A 15,092-nucleotide genomic window follows, 5' to 3' on the forward strand; every position below is an offset into this window, starting at 1 on the left:
TGCACAAAAGAGATTCTGCGAAGCAATGTGAACACTTCTGCTTCCCAGGCACAGAGAAGGTGCTAGCAGGGAATTCTCTGCCTGCCTTTCCCCAGTGCTCTGCAAGCTCTCCAGGACAACATCAAATCTGGGGCTCTGTGCTTTCTTTCGTTCTGAACAAGTGTTACTGTTTTCTGCACAAAAGCGATTCTTGCGAAGCAATGTGAACACTTCTGCTTCCCAGGCACAGAGAAGGTGCTATCAGGGAATTCTCTGCCTGCCTTTCCCCAGTGCTCTGCAAGCTCTCCAGGACAACATAGAATCTGGGGCTCTGTGCTTTCTTTCGTTCTGAACAAGTGTTAGTGTTTTCTGCACAAAAGCGATTCTGCGAAGCAATGTGAACACTTCTGCTTCCCAGGCACAGAGAAGGTGCTAGCAGGGAATTCTCTGCCTGCCTTTCCCCAGTGCTCTGCAAGCTCTCCAGGACAACATAGAATCTGGGGCTCTGTGCTTTCTTTCGTTCTAACAACTGTTAGTGTTTTCTGCACAAAAGCTATTCTTGCGAAGCAATGTGAACACTTCTGCTTCCCAGGCACAGAGAAGGTGCTAGCAGGGAATTCTCTGCCTGCCTTTCCCCAGTGCTCTGCAAGCTCTCCAGGACAATAGCAAATCTGGGGCTCTGTGCTTTCTTTCGTTCTGAACAAGTGTTACTGTTTTCTGCACAAAAGCGATTCTGAGAAGCAATGTGAACACTTCTGCTTCCCAGGCACAGAGAAGGTGCTAGCAGGGAATTCTCTGCCTGTCTTTCCCCAGTGCTCTGCAAGCTCTCCAGGACAACATAGAATCTGGGGCTCTGTGCTTTCTTTCGTTCTGAACAAGTGTTAGTGTTTTCTGCACAAAAGCGATTCTGCGAAGCAATGTGAACACTTCTGCTTCCCAGGCACAGAGAAGGTGCTAGCAAGGAATTGTCTGCCTGCCTTTCCCCAGTGCTCTGCAAGGTCTCCAGGACAACATAGAATCTGGTGCTGTCTGCTTTCTTTCATTCTGAACAAGTGTTACTGTTTTCTGCACAAAAGCGATTCTGCGAAGCAATGTGAACACTTCTGCTTCCCAGGCACAGAGAAGGTGCTAGCAGGGAATTCTCTGCCTGCCTTTCCCCAGTGCTCTGCAAGCTCTCCAGGACAACATAGAATCTGGGGCTCTCTGCTTTCTTTCGTTCTGAACAAGTGTTACTGTTTTCTGCACAAAAGCGATTCTGAGAAGCAATATGAACACTTCTGCTTCCCAGGCACAGAGAAGGTGCTATCAGGGAATTCTCTGCCTGCCTTTCCCCAGTGCTCTGCAAGCTCTCCAGGACAACATAGAATCTGGGGCTCTGTGCTTTCTTTCGTTCTGAACAAGTGTTAGTGTTTTCTGCACAAAAGCGATTCTGCGAAGCAATGTGAACACTTCTGCTTCCCAGGAACAGAGAAGGTGCTAGCAGGGAATTCTCTGCCTGCCTTTCCCCAGTGCTCTGCAAGCTCTCCAGGACAACATAAAATCTGGGGCTCTGTGCTTTCTTTCCTTCTGAACAAGTGTTAGTGTTTTCTGCACAAAAGCGATTCTGCGAAGCAATGTGAACACTCTGCTTCCCAGGCACAGAGAAGGTGCTAGCAGGGAATTCTCTGCCTGCCTTTCTCCAGTGCTCTGCAAGCTCTCCAGGACAACATAGAATCTGGGGCTCTGTGCTTTCTTTCCTTCTGAACAAGTGTTGCTGTTTTCTGCACAAAAGCGATTCTGAGAAGCGATATGAACACTTCTGCTTCCCCGGCACAGAGAAGGTGCTAGCAGGGAATTCTCTGCCTGCCTTTCCCCAGTGCTCTGAAAGCTCTCCAGGACAACAGCAAATCTGGGGCTCTGTGCTTTCTTTCATTCTGAACAAGTGTTACTGTTTTCTGCACAAAAGCGATTCTGCGAAGCAATGTGAACACTTCTGCTTCCCAGGCACAGAGAAGGTGCTAGCAGGGAATTCTCTGCCTGCCTTTCCCCAGTGCTCTGCAAGCTCTCCAGGACAACATAGAATCTGGGGCTCTGTGCTTTCTTTCCTTCTGAACAAGTGTTGCTGTTTTCTGCACAAAAGCGATTCTGCGAAGCAATGTGAACACTTCTGCTTCCCAGGCACAGAGAAGGTGCTAGCAAGGAATTGTCTGCCTGCCTTTCCCCAGTGCTCTGCAAGCTCTCCAGGACAACATAGAATCTGTTGCTCTCTGCTTTCTTTCATTCTGATCAAGTGTTACTGTTTTCTGCACAAAAGCGATTCTGCGAAGCAATGTGAACACTTCTGCTTCCCAGGCACAGAGAAGGTGCTAGCAGGGAATTCTCTGCCTGCCTTTCCCCAGTGCTCTGCAAGCTCTCCAGGACAACAGCAAATCTGGGGCTCTGTGCTTTCTTTCGTTCTGAACAAGTGTTACTGTTTTCTGCACAAAAGCGATTCTGAGAAGCAATGTGAACACTTCTGCTTCCCAGGCACAGAGAAGGTGCTAGCAGGGAATTCTCTGCCTGCCTTTCCCCAGTGCTCTGCAAGCTCTCTAGGACAACAGCAAATCTGGGGCTCTGTGCTTTCTTTCCTTCTGAACAAGTGTTAGTGTTTTCTGCACAAAAGCGATTCTGCGAAGCAATGTGAACACTTCTGGTTCCCAGGCACAGAGAAGGTGCTAGCAGGGAATTCTCTGCCTGCCTTTCCCCAGTGCTCTGCAAGCTCTCCAGGACAACATAGAATCTGGGGCTCTGTGCTTTCTTTCGTTCTGAACAAGTGTTACTGTTTTCTGCACAAAAGCGATTCTGAGAAGCAATATGAACACTTCTGATTCCCAGGCACAGAGAAGGTGCTAGCAGGGAATTCTCTGCCTGCCTTTCCCCAGTGCTCTGCAAGCTCTCCAGGACAACATAAAATCTGGGGCTCTGTGCTTTCTTTCATTCTGAACAAGTGTTACTGTTTTCTGCACAAAAGCGATTCTGCGAAGCAATGTGAACACTTCTGCTTCCCCGGCACAGAGAAGGTGCTAGCAGGGAATTCTCTGCCTGCCTTTCCCCAGTGCTCTGCAAGCTCTCCAGGACAACATAGAATCTGGGGCTCTGTGCTTTCTTTCCTTCTGAACAAGTGTTGCTGTTTTCTGCACAAAAGCGATTCTGAGAAGCGATATGAACACTTCTGCTTCCCCGGCACAGAGAAGGTGCTATCAGGGAATTCTCTGCCTGCCTTTCCCCAGTGCTCTGCAAGCTCTCCAGGACAACAGCAAATCTGGGGCTCTGTGCTTTCTTTCATTCTGAACAAGTGTTACTGTTTTCTGCACAAAAGCGATTCTGCGAAGCAATGTGAACACTTCTGCTTCCCAGGCACAGAGAAGGTGCTAGCAGGGAATTCTCTGCCTGCCTTTCCCCAGTGCTCTGCAAGCTCTCCAGGACAACATAAAATCTGGGGCTCTGTGCTTTCTTTCCTTCTGAACAAGTGTTACTGTTTTCTGCACAAAAGCGATTCTGAGAAGCAATATGAACACCATGCTTCCCAGGCACAGAGAAGGTGCTAGCAGGGAATTCTCTGCCTGCCTTTCCCCAGTGCTCTGCAAGCTCTCCAGGACAACATAGAATCTGGGGCTCTGTGCTTTCTTTCGTTCTGAACAAGTGTTACTGTTTTCTGCACAAAAGTGATTCTGAGAAGCAATATGAACACTTCTGCTTCCCCGGCACAGAGAAGGTGCTAGCAGGGAATTCTCTGCCTGCCTTTCCCCAGTGCTCTGCAAGCTCTCCAGGACAACATAGAATCTGGGGCTCTGTGCTTTCTTTCGTTCTGAACAAGTGTTACTGTTTTCTGCACAAAAGCGATTCTGCGAAGCAATGTGAACACTTCTGTTTCCCAGGCACAGAGAAGGTGCTAGCAGGGAATTCTCTGCCTGCCTTTCCCCAGTGCTCTGCAAGCTCTCCAGGACAACAGCAAACCTGGGGCTCTCTCCTTTCTTTCATTCTGAACAAGTGTTACTGTTTTCTGCACAAAAGCGATTCTTGCGAAGCAATGTGAACACTTCTGCTTCCCAGGCACAGAGAAGGTGCTAGCAGGGAATTCTCTGCCTGCCTTTCCCCAGTGCTCTGCAAGCTCTCCAGGACAACATAGAATCTGGGGCTCTGTGCTTTCTTTCCTTCTGAACAAGTGTTACTGTTTTCTGCACAAAAGCGATTCTTGCGAAGCAATGTGAACACTTCTGCTTCCCAGGCACAGAGAAGGTGCTATCAGGGAATTCTCTGCCTGCCTTTCCCCAGTGCTCTGCAAGCTCTGCAGGACAACATAGAATCTGGGGCTCTGTGCTTTCTTTCATTCTGAACAAGTGTTACTGTTTTGTGCACAAAAGCGATTCTGCGAAGCAATGTGAACACTTCTGCTTCCCAGGCACAGAGAAGGTGCTAGCAGGGAATTCTCTGCCTGCCTTTCCCCAGTGCTCTGCAAGCTCTCCAGGACAACATAAAATCTGGGGCTCTGTGCTTTCTTTCGTTCTGAACAAGTGTTACTGTTTTCTGCACAAAAGCGATTCTGCGAAGCAATGTGAACAGGCACAGAGAAGGTGCTATCAGGGAATTCTCTGCCTGCCTTTCCCCAGTGCTCTGCAAGCTCTCCAGGACAACATAGAATCTGGGGCTCTGTGCTTTCTTTCGTTCTGAACAAGTGTTAGTGTTTTCTGCACAAAAGCGATTCTGCGAAGCAATGTGAACACTTCTGCTTCCCAGGCACAGAGAAGGTGCTAGCAAGGAATTCTCTGCCTGCCTTTCCCCAGTGCTCTGCAAGCTCTCCAGGACAACATAAAATCTGGGGCTCTGTGCTTTCTTTCCTTCTGAACAAGTGTTACTTTTTTCTGCACAAAAGCGATTCTGCAAAGCAATGTGAACACTTCTGCTTCCCAGGCACAGAGAAGGTGCTATCAGGGAATTCTCTGCCTGCCTTTCCCCAGTGCTCTGCAAGCTCTCCAGGACAACATAGAATCTGGGGCTATGTGCTTTCTTTCCTTCTGAACAAGTGTTAGTGTTTTCTGCACAAAAGCGATTCTGCGAAGCAATGTGAACAGGCACAGAGAAGGTGCTATCAGGGAATTCTCTGCCTGCCTTTCCCCAGTGCTCTGCAAGCTCTCCAGGACAACATAGAATCTGGGGCTCTGTGCTTTCTTTCCTTCTGAACAAGTGTTACTGTTTTCTGCACAAAAGCGATTCTGCGAAGCAATGTGAACACTACTGCTTCCCAGGCACAGAGAAGGTGCTAGCAAGGAATTCTCTGCCTGCCTTTCCCCAGTGCTCTGCAAGCTCACCAGACAACATAAAATCTGGGGCTCTGTGCTTTCTTTCGTTCTGAACAAGTGTTACTGTTTTCTGCACAAAAGCGATTCTGCGAAACAATGTGAACAGGCACAGAGAAGGTGCTATCAGGGAATTCTCTGCCTGCCTTTCCCCAGTGCTCTGCAAGCTCTCCAGGACAACATAGAATCTGGGGCTCTGTGCTTTCTTTCGTTCTGAACAACTGTTACTGTTTTCTGCACAAAAGCGATTCTTGCGAAGCAATGTGAACACTTCTGCTTCCCAGGCACAGAGAAGGTGCTAGCAGGGAATTCTCTGCCTGCCTTTCCCCAGTGCTCTGCAAGCTCTCCAGGACAACAGCAAATCTGGGGCTCTGTGCTTTCTTTCGTTCTGAACAAGTGTTACTGTTTTCTGCACAAAAGCGATTCTGCGAAGCAATGTGAACAGGCACAGAGAAGGTGCTATCAGGGAATTCTCTGCCTGCCTTTCCCCAGTGCTCTGCAAGCTATCCAGGACAACATAGAATCTGGGGCTCTGTGCTTTCTTTCGTTCTGAACAAGTTTTACTGTTTTCTGCACAAAAGCGATTCTTGCGAAGCAATGTGAACACTTCTGCTTCCCAGGCACAGAGAAGGTGCTAGCAGGGAATTCTCTGCCTGCCTTTCCCCAGTGCTCTGCAAGCTCTCCAGGACAACATAGAATCTGGGGCTCTGTGCTTTCTTTCCTTCTGAACAAGTGTTGCTGTTTTCTGCACAAAAGCGATTCTGCGAAGCAATGTGAACACTTCTGCTTCCCAGGCACAGAGAAGGTGCTATCAGGGAATTCTCTGCCTGCCTTTCCCCAGTGCTCTGCAAGCTCTCCAGGACAACATAAAATCTGGGGCTCTGTGCTTTCTTTCCTTCTGAACAAGTGTTAGTGTTTTCTGCACAAAAGCGATTCTGCGAAGCAATGTGAACACTTCTGCTTCCCAGGCACAGAGAAGGTGCTAGCAAGGAATTCTCTGCCTGCCTTTCCCCAGTGCTCTGCAAGCTCTCCAGGACAACATAAAATCTGGGGCTCTGTGCTTTCTTTCCTTCTGAACAAGTGTTACTGTTTTCTGCACAAAAGCGATTCTGCGAAGCAATGTGAACACTTCTGCTTCCCAGGCACAGAGAAGGTGCTAGCAGGGAATTCTCTGCCTGCCTTTCCCCAGTGCTCTGCAAGCTCTCCAGGACTACATAGAATCTGGGGCTCTGTGCTTTCTTTCGTTCTGAACAAGTGTTACTGTTTTCTGCACAAAAGCGATTCTGCGAAACAATGTGAACAGGCACAGAGAAGGTGCTATCAGGGAATTCTCTGCCTGCCTTTCCCCAGTGCTCTGCAAGCTCTCCAGGACAACATAGAATCTGGGGCTCTGTGCTTTCTTTCGTTCTGAACAACTGTTGCTGTTTTATGCACAAAAGCGATTCTTGCGAAGAATGTGACACTTCTGCTTCCCAGGCACAGAGAAGGTGCTAGCAGGGAATTCTCTGCCTGCCTTTCCCCAGTGCTCTGCAAGCTCTCCAGGACAACATAGAATCTGGGGCTCTGTGCTATCTTTCGTTCTGAACAAGTTTTACTGTTTTCTGCACAAAAGCGATTCTGCGAAGCAATGTGAACACTTCTGCTTCCCAGGCACAGAGAAGGTGCTAGCAAGGAATTCTCTGCCTGCCTTTCCCCAGTGCTCTGCAAGCTCTCCAGGACAACATAAAATCTGGGGCTCTGTGCTTTCTTTCCTTCTGAACAAGTGTTAGTGTTTTCTGCACAAAAGCGATTCTGCGAAGCAATGTGAACACTTCTGCTTCCCAGGCACAGAGAAGGTGCTAGCAAGGAATTCTCTGCCTGCCTTTCCCCAGTGCTCTGCAAGCTCTCCAGGACAACATAAAATCTGGGGCTCTGTGCTTTCTTTCCTTCTGAACAAGTGTTACTGTTTTCTGCACAAAAGCGATTCTGCGAAGCAATGTGAACACTTCTGCTTCCCAGGCACAGAGAAGGTGCTAGCAGGGAATTCTCTGCCTGCCTTTCCCCAGTGCTCTGCAAGCTCTCCAGGACTACATAGAATCTGGGGCTCTGTGCTTTCTTTCATTCTGAACAAGTGTTAGTGTTTTCTGCACAAAAGCGTTTCTGCGAAACAATGTGAACAGGCACAGAGAAGGTGCTAGCAGGGAATTCTCTGCCTGCCTTTCCCCAGTGCTCTGCAAGCTCTCCAGGACAACATAGAATCTGGGGCTCTGTGCTTTCTTTCGTTCTGAAGAACTGTTACTGTTTTCTGCACAAAAGCGATTCTTGCGAAGCAATGTGAACACTTCTGCTTCCCAGGCACAGAGAAGGTGCTAGCAGGGAATTCTCTGCCTGCCTTTCCCCAGTGCTCTGCAAGCTCTCCAGGACAACATAGAATCTGGGGCTCTGTGCTTTCTTTCGTTCTGAACAAGTGTTACTGTTTTCTGCACAAAAGCGATTCTGCGAAGCAATGTGAACACTTCTGCTTCCCAGGCACAGAGAAGGTGCTAGCAGGGAATTCTCTGCCTGACTTTCCCCAGTGCTCTGCAAGCTATCCAAAACAACAGTGAATCTGGGGCTCTGTGCTTTCTTTCGTTCTGAACAAGTGTTAGTGTTTTCTGCACAAAAGCGATTCTGCGAAGCAATGTGAACAGGCACAGAGAAGGTGCTAGCAGGGAATTCTCTGCCTGCCTTTCCCCAGTGCTCTGCAAGCTCTCCAGGACAACATAAAATCTGGGGCTCTGTGCTTTCTTTCCTTCTGAACAAGTGTTACTGTTTTCTGCACAAAAGCGATTCTGCGAAGCAATGTGAACACTTTTGCTTCCCAGGCACAGAGAAGGTGCTAGCAAGGAATTCTCTGCCTGCCTTTCCCCAGTGCTCTGCAAGCTCACCAGACAACATAAAATCTGGGGCTCTGTGCTTTCTTTCGTTCTGTACAAGTGTTACTGTTTTCTGCACAAAAGCGATTCTGCGAAACAATGTGAACAGGCACAGAGAAGGTGCTATCAGGGAATTCTCTGCCTGCCTTTCCCCAGTGCTCTGCAAGCTCTCCAGGACAACAGCAAATCTGGGGCTCTGTGCTTTCTTTCATTCTGAACAAGTGTTACTGTTTTCTGCACAAAAGCGATTCTGCGAAGCAATGTGAACACTTCTGCTTCCCAGGCACAGAGAAGGTGCTAGCAGGGAATTCTCTGCCTGCCTTTCCCCAGTGCTCTGCAAGCTCTCCAGGACAACATAAAATCTGGGGCTCTGTGCTTTCTTTCCTTCTGAACAAGTGTTACTGTTTTCTGCACAAAAGCGATTCTGAGAAGCAATATGAACACCATGCTTCCCAGGCACAGAGAAGGTGCTAGCAGGGAATTCTCTGCCTGCCTTTCCCCAGTGCTCTGCAAGCTCTCCAGGACAACATAGAATCTGGGGCTCTGTGCTTTCTTTCGTTCTGAACAAGTGTTACTGTTTTCTGCACAAAAGTGATTCTGAGAAGCAATATGAACACTTCTGCTTCACCGGCACAGAGAAGGTGCTAGCAGGGAATTCTCTGCCTGCCTTTCCCCAGTGCTCTGCAAGCTCTCCAGGACAACATAGAATCTGGGGCTCTGTGCTTTCTTTCGTTCTGAACAAGTGTTACTGTTTTCTGCACAAAAGTGATTCTGAGAAGCAATATGAACACTTCTGCTTCCCCGGCACAGAGAAGGTGCTAGCAGGGAATTCTCTGCCTGCCTTTCCCCAGTGCTCTGCAAGCTCTCCAGGACAACATAGAATCTGGGGCTCTGTGCTTTCTTTCGTTCTGAACAAGTGTTACTGTTTTCTGCACAAAAGCGATTCTGCGAAGCAATGTGAACACTTCTGTTTCCCAGGCACAGAGAAGGTGCTAGCAGGGAATTCTCTGCCTGCCTTTCCCCAGTGCTCTGCAAGCTCTCCAGGACAACAGCAAACCTGGGGCTCTCTCCTTTCTTTCATTCTGAACAAGTGTTACTGTTTTCTGCACAAAAGCGATTCTTGCGAAGCAATGTGAACACTTCTGCTTCCCAGGCACAGAGAAGGTGCTAGCAGGGAATTCTCTGCCTGCCTTTCCCCAGTGCTCTGCAAGCTCTCCAGGACAACATAGAATCTGGGGCTCTGTGCTTTCTTTCCTTCTGAACAAGTGTTACTGTTTTCTGCACAAAAGCGATTCTTGCGAAGCAATGTGAACACTTCTGCTTCCCAGGCACAGAGAAGGTGCTATCAGGGAATTCTCTGCCTGCCTTTCCCCAGTGCTCTGCAAGCTCTGCAGGACAACATAGAATCTGGGGCTCTGTGCTTTCTTTCATTCTGAACAAGTGTTACTGTTTTCTGCACAAAAGCGATTCTGCGAAGCAATGTGAACACTTCTGCTTCCCAGGCACAGAGAAGGTGCTAGCAGGGAATTCTCTGCCTGCCTTTCCCCAGTGCTCTGCAAGCTCTCCAGGACAACATAAAATCTGGGGCTCTGTGCTTTCTTTCGTTCTGAACAAGTGTTACTGTTTTCTGCACAAAAGCGATTCTGCGAAGCAATGTGAACAGGCACAGAGAAGGTGCTATCAGGGAATTCTCTGCCTGCCTTTCCCCAGTGCTCTGCAAGCTCTCCAGGACAACATAGAATCTGGGGCTCTGTGCTTTCTTTCGTTCTGAACAAGTGTTAGTGTTTTCTGCACAAAAGCGATTCTGCGAAGCAATGTGAACACTTCTGCTTCCCAGGCACAGAGAAGGTGCTAGCAAGGAATTCTCTGCCTGCCTTTCCCCAGTGCTCTGCAAGCTCTCCAGGACAACATAAAATCTGGGGCTCTGTGCTTTCTTTCCTTCTGAACAAGTGTTACTTTTTTCTGCACAAAAGCGATTCTGCAAAGCAATGTGAACACTTCTGCTTCCCAGGCACAGAGAAGGTGCTAGCAGGGAATTCTCTGCCTGCCTTTCCCCAGTGCTCTGCAAGCTCTCCAGGACAACATAGAATCTGGGGCTCTGTGCTTTCTTTCCTTCTGAACAAGTGTTAGTGTTTTCTGCACAAAAGCGATTCTTGCGAAGCAATGTGAACACTTCTGCTTCCCAGGCACAGAGAAGGTGCTATCAGGGAATTCTCTGCCTGCCTTTCCCCAGTGCTCTGCAAGCTCTGCAGGACAACATAGAATCTGGGGCTCTGTGCTTTCTTTCATTCTGAACAAGTGTTACTGTTTTCTGCACAAAAGCGATTCTGCGAAGCAATGTGAACACTTCTGCTTCCCAGGCACAGAGAAGGTGCTATCAGGGAATTCTCTGCCTGCCTTTCCCCAGTGCTCTGCAAGCTCTCCAGGACAACATAAAATCTGGGGCTCTGTGCTTTCTTTCGTTCTGAACAAGTGTTACTGTTTTCTGCACAAAAGCGATTCTGCGAAGCAATGTGAACAGGCACAGAGAAGGTGCTATCAGGGAATTCTCTGCCTGCCTTTCCCCAGTGCTCTGCAAGCTCTCCAGGACAACATAGAATCTGGGGCTCTGTGCTTTCTTTCGTTCTGAACAAGTGTTAGTGTTTTCTGCACAAAAGCGATTCTGCGAAGCAATGTGAACACTTCTGCTTCCCAGGCACAGAGAAGGTGCTAGCAAGGAATTCTGTGCCTGCCTTTCCCCAGTGCTTTGCAAGCTCTCCAGGACAACATAAAATCTGGGGCTCTGTGCTTTCTTTCCTTCTGAACAAGTGTTACTTTTTTCTGCACAAAAGCGATTCTGCAAAGCAATGTGAACACTTCTGCTTCCCAGGCACAGAGAAGGTGCTAGCAGGGAATTCTCTGCCTGCCTTTCCCCAGTGCTCTGCAAGCTCTCCAGGACAACATAGAATCTGGGGCTATGTGCTTTCTTTCCTTCTGAACAAGTGTTAGTGTTTTCTGCACAAAAGCGATTCTGCGAAGCAATGTGAACAGGCACAGAGAAGGTGCTATCAGGGAATTCTCTGCCTGCCTTTCCCCAGTGCTCTGCAAGCTCTCCAGGACAACATAGAATCTGGGGCTCTGTGCTTTCTTTCCTTCTGAACAAGTGTTACTGTTTTCTGCACAAAAGCGATTCTGCGAAGCAATGTGAACACTACTGCTTCCCAGGCACAGAGAAGGTGCTAGCAAGGAATTCTCTGCCTGCCTTTCCCCAGTGCTCTGCAAGCTCACCAGACAACATAAAATCTGGGGCTCTGTGCTTTCTTTCGTTCTGAACAAGTGTTACTGTTTTCTGCACAAAAGCGATTCTGCGAAACAATGTGAACAGGCACAGAGAAGGTGCTATCAGGGAATTCTCTGCCTGCCTTTCCCCAGTGCTCTGCAAGCTCTCCAGGACAACATAGAATCTGGGGCTCTGTGCTTTCTTTCGTTCTGAACAACTGTTACTGTTTTCTGCACAAAAGCGATTCTTGCGAAGCAATGTGAACACTTCTGCTTCCCAGGCACAGAGAAGGTGCTAGCAGGGAATTCTCTGCCTGCCTTTCCCCAGTGCTCTGCAAGCTCTCCAGGACAACAGCAAATCTGGGGCTCTGTGCTTTCTTTCGTTCTGAACAAGTGTTACTGTTTTCTGCACAAAAGCGATTCTGCGAAGCAATGTGAACAGGCACAGAGAAGGTGCTATCAGGGAATTCTCTGCCTGCCTTTCCCCAGTGCTCTGCAAGCTATCCAGGACAACATAGAATCTGGGGCTCTGTGCTTTCTTTCGTTCTGAACAAGTTTTACTGTTTTCTGCACAAAAGCGATTCTTGCGAAGCAATGTGAACACTTCTGCTTCCCAGGCACAGAGAAGGTGCTAGCAGGGAATTCTCTGCCTGCCTTTCCCCAGTGCTCTGCAAGCTCTCCAGGACAACATAGAATCTGGGGCTCTGTGCTTTCTTTCCTTCTGAACAAGTGTTGCTGTTTTCTGCACAAAAGCGATTCTGTGAGGCAATGTGAACACTTCTGCTTCCCAGGCACAGAGAAGGTGCTATCAGGGAATTCTCTGCCTGCCTTTCCCCAGTGCTCTGCAAGCTCTCCAGGACAACATAAAATCTGGGGCTCTGTGCTTTCTTTCCTTCTGAACAAGTGTTAGTGTTTTCTGCACAAAAGCGATTCTGCGAAGCAATGTGAACACTTCTGCTTCCCAGGCACAGAGAAGGTGCTAGCAAGGAATTCTCTGCCTGCCTTTCCCCAGTGCTCTGCAAGCTCTCCAGGACAACATAAAATCTGGGGCTCTGTGCTTTCTTTCCTTCTGAACAAGTGTTACTGTTTTCTGCACAAAAGCGATTCTGCGAAGCAATGTGAACACTTCTGCTTCCCAGGCACAGAGAAGGTGCTAGCAGGGAATTCTCTGCCTGCCTTTCCCCAGTGCTCTGCAAGCTCTCCAGGACTACATAGAATCTGGGGCTCTGTGCTTTCTTTCGTTCTGAACAAGTGTTACTGTTTTCTGCACAAAAGCGATTCTGCGAAACAATGTGAACAGGCACAGAGAAGGTGCTATCAGGGAATTCTCTGCCTGCCTTTCCCCAGTGCTCTGCAAGCTCTCCAGGACAACATAGAATCTGGGGCTCTGTGCTTTCTTTCGTTCTGAACAACTGTTGCTGTTTTATGCACAAAAGCGATTCTTGCGAAGAATGTGACACTTCTGCTTCCCAGGCACAGAGAAGGTGCTAGCAAGGAATTCTCTGCCTGCCTTTCCCCAGTGCTCTGCAAGCTCTCCAGGAAAACATAAAATCTGGGGCTCTGTGCTTTCTTTCCTTCTGAACAAGTGTTACTGTTTTCTGCACAAAAGCGATTCTGCGAAGCAATGTGAACACTTCTGCTTCCCAGGCACAGAGAAGGTGCTAGCAGGGAATTCTCTGCCTGCCTTTCCCCAGTGCTCTGCAAGCTCTCCAGGACTACATATAATCTGGGGCTCTGTGCTTTCTTTCATTCTGAACAAGTGTTAGTGTTTTCTGCACAAAAGCGTTTCTGCGAAACAATGTGAACAGGCACAGAGAAGGTGCTAGCAGGGAATTCTCTGCCTGCCTTTCCCCAGTGCTCTGCAAGCTCTCCAGGACAACATAGAATCTGGGGCTCTGTGCTTTCTTTCGTTCTGAAGAACTGTTACTGTTTTCTGCACAAAAGCGATTCTTGCGAAGCAATGTGAACACTTCTGCTTCCCAGGCACAGAGAAGGTGCTAGCAGGGAATTCTCTGCCTGCCTTTCCCCAGTGCTCTGCAAGCTCTCCAGGACAACATAGAATCTGGGGCTCTGTGCTTTCTTTCGTTCTGAACAAGTGTTACTGTTTTCTGCACAAAAGCGATTCTGCGAAGCAATGTGAACACTTCTGCTTCCCAGGCACAGAGAAGGTGCTAGCAGGGAATTCTCTGCCTGACTTTCCCCAGTGCTCTGCAAGCTATCCAAGACAACAGTGAATCTGGGGCTCTGTGCTTTCTTTCGTTCTGAACAAGTGTTAGTGTTTTCTGCACAAAAGCGATTCTGCGAAGCAATGTGAACAGGCACAGAGAAGGTGCTAGCAGGGAATTCTCTGCCTGCCTTTCCCCAGTGCTCTGCAAGCTCTCCAGGACAACATAAAATCTGGGGCTCTGTGCTTTCTTTCCTTCTGAACAAGTGTTACTGTTTTCTGCACAAAAGCGATTCTGCGAAGCAATGTGAACACTTTTGCTTCCCAGGCACAGAGAAGGTGCTATCAGGGAATTCTCTGCCTGCCTTTCCCCAGTGCTCTGCAAGCTCACCAGACAACATAAAATCTGGGGCTCTGTGCTTTCTTTCGTTCTGTACAAGTGTTACTGTTTTCTGCACAAAAGCGATTCTGCGAAACAATGTGAACAGGCACAGAGAAGGTGCTATCAGGGAATTCTCTGCCTGCCTTTCCCCAGTGCTCTGCAAGCTCTCCAGGACAACATAAAATCTGGGGCTCTGTGCTTTCTTTCGTTCTGAACAAGTGTTACTGTTTTCTGCACAAAAGCGATTCTGCGAAGCAATGTGAACAGGCACAGAGAAGGTGCTATCAGGGAATTCTCTGCCTGCCTTTCCCCAGTACTCTGCAAGCTCTCCAGGGCAACATAAAATCTGGGGCTCTGTGCTTTCTTTCGTTCTGAACAAGTGTTACTGTTTTCTTCACAAAAGCGATTCTTGCGAAGCAATGTGAACACTTCTGCTTCCCAGGCACAGAGAAGGTGCTAGCAGGGAATTCTCTGCCTGCCTTTCCCCAGTGCTCTGCAAGCTCTCCAGGACAACATAGAATCTGGGGCTCTGTGCTTTCTTTCATTCTGAACAAGTGTTACTGTTTTCTGCACAAAAGCGATTCTGCGAAGCAATGTGAACACTTCTGTTTCCCAGGCACAGAGAAGGTGCTAGCAGGGAATTCTCTGCCTGCCTTTCCCCAGTGCTCTGCAAGCTCTCCAGGACAACATAGAATCTGGGGCTCTGTGCTTTCTTTCGTTCTGAACAACTGTTGCTGTTTTATGCACAAAAGCGATTCTTGCGAAGAATGTGACACTTCTGCTTCCCAGGCACAGAGAAGGTGCTAGCAAGGAATTCTCTGCCTGCCTTTCCCCAGTGCTCTGCAAGCTCTCCAGGAAAACATAAAATCTGGGGCTCTGTGCTTTCTTTCCTTCTGAACAAGTGTTACTGTTTTCTGCACAAAAGCGATTCTGCGAAGCAATGTGAACACTTCTGCTTCCCAGGCACAGAGAAGGTGCTAGCAGGGAATTCTCTGCCTGCCTTTCCCCAGTGCTCTGCAAGCTCTCCAGGACTACATATAATCTGGGGCTCTGTGCTTTCTTTCATTCTGAACAAGTGTTAGTGTTTTCTGCACAAAAGC

This window comes from Strix aluco, chromosome 17 (genome assembly GCF_031877795.1).
Source record: "Strix aluco isolate bStrAlu1 chromosome 17, bStrAlu1.hap1, whole genome shotgun sequence".
Classification (NCBI taxonomy): domain Eukaryota; kingdom Metazoa; phylum Chordata; class Aves; order Strigiformes; family Strigidae; genus Strix; species Strix aluco.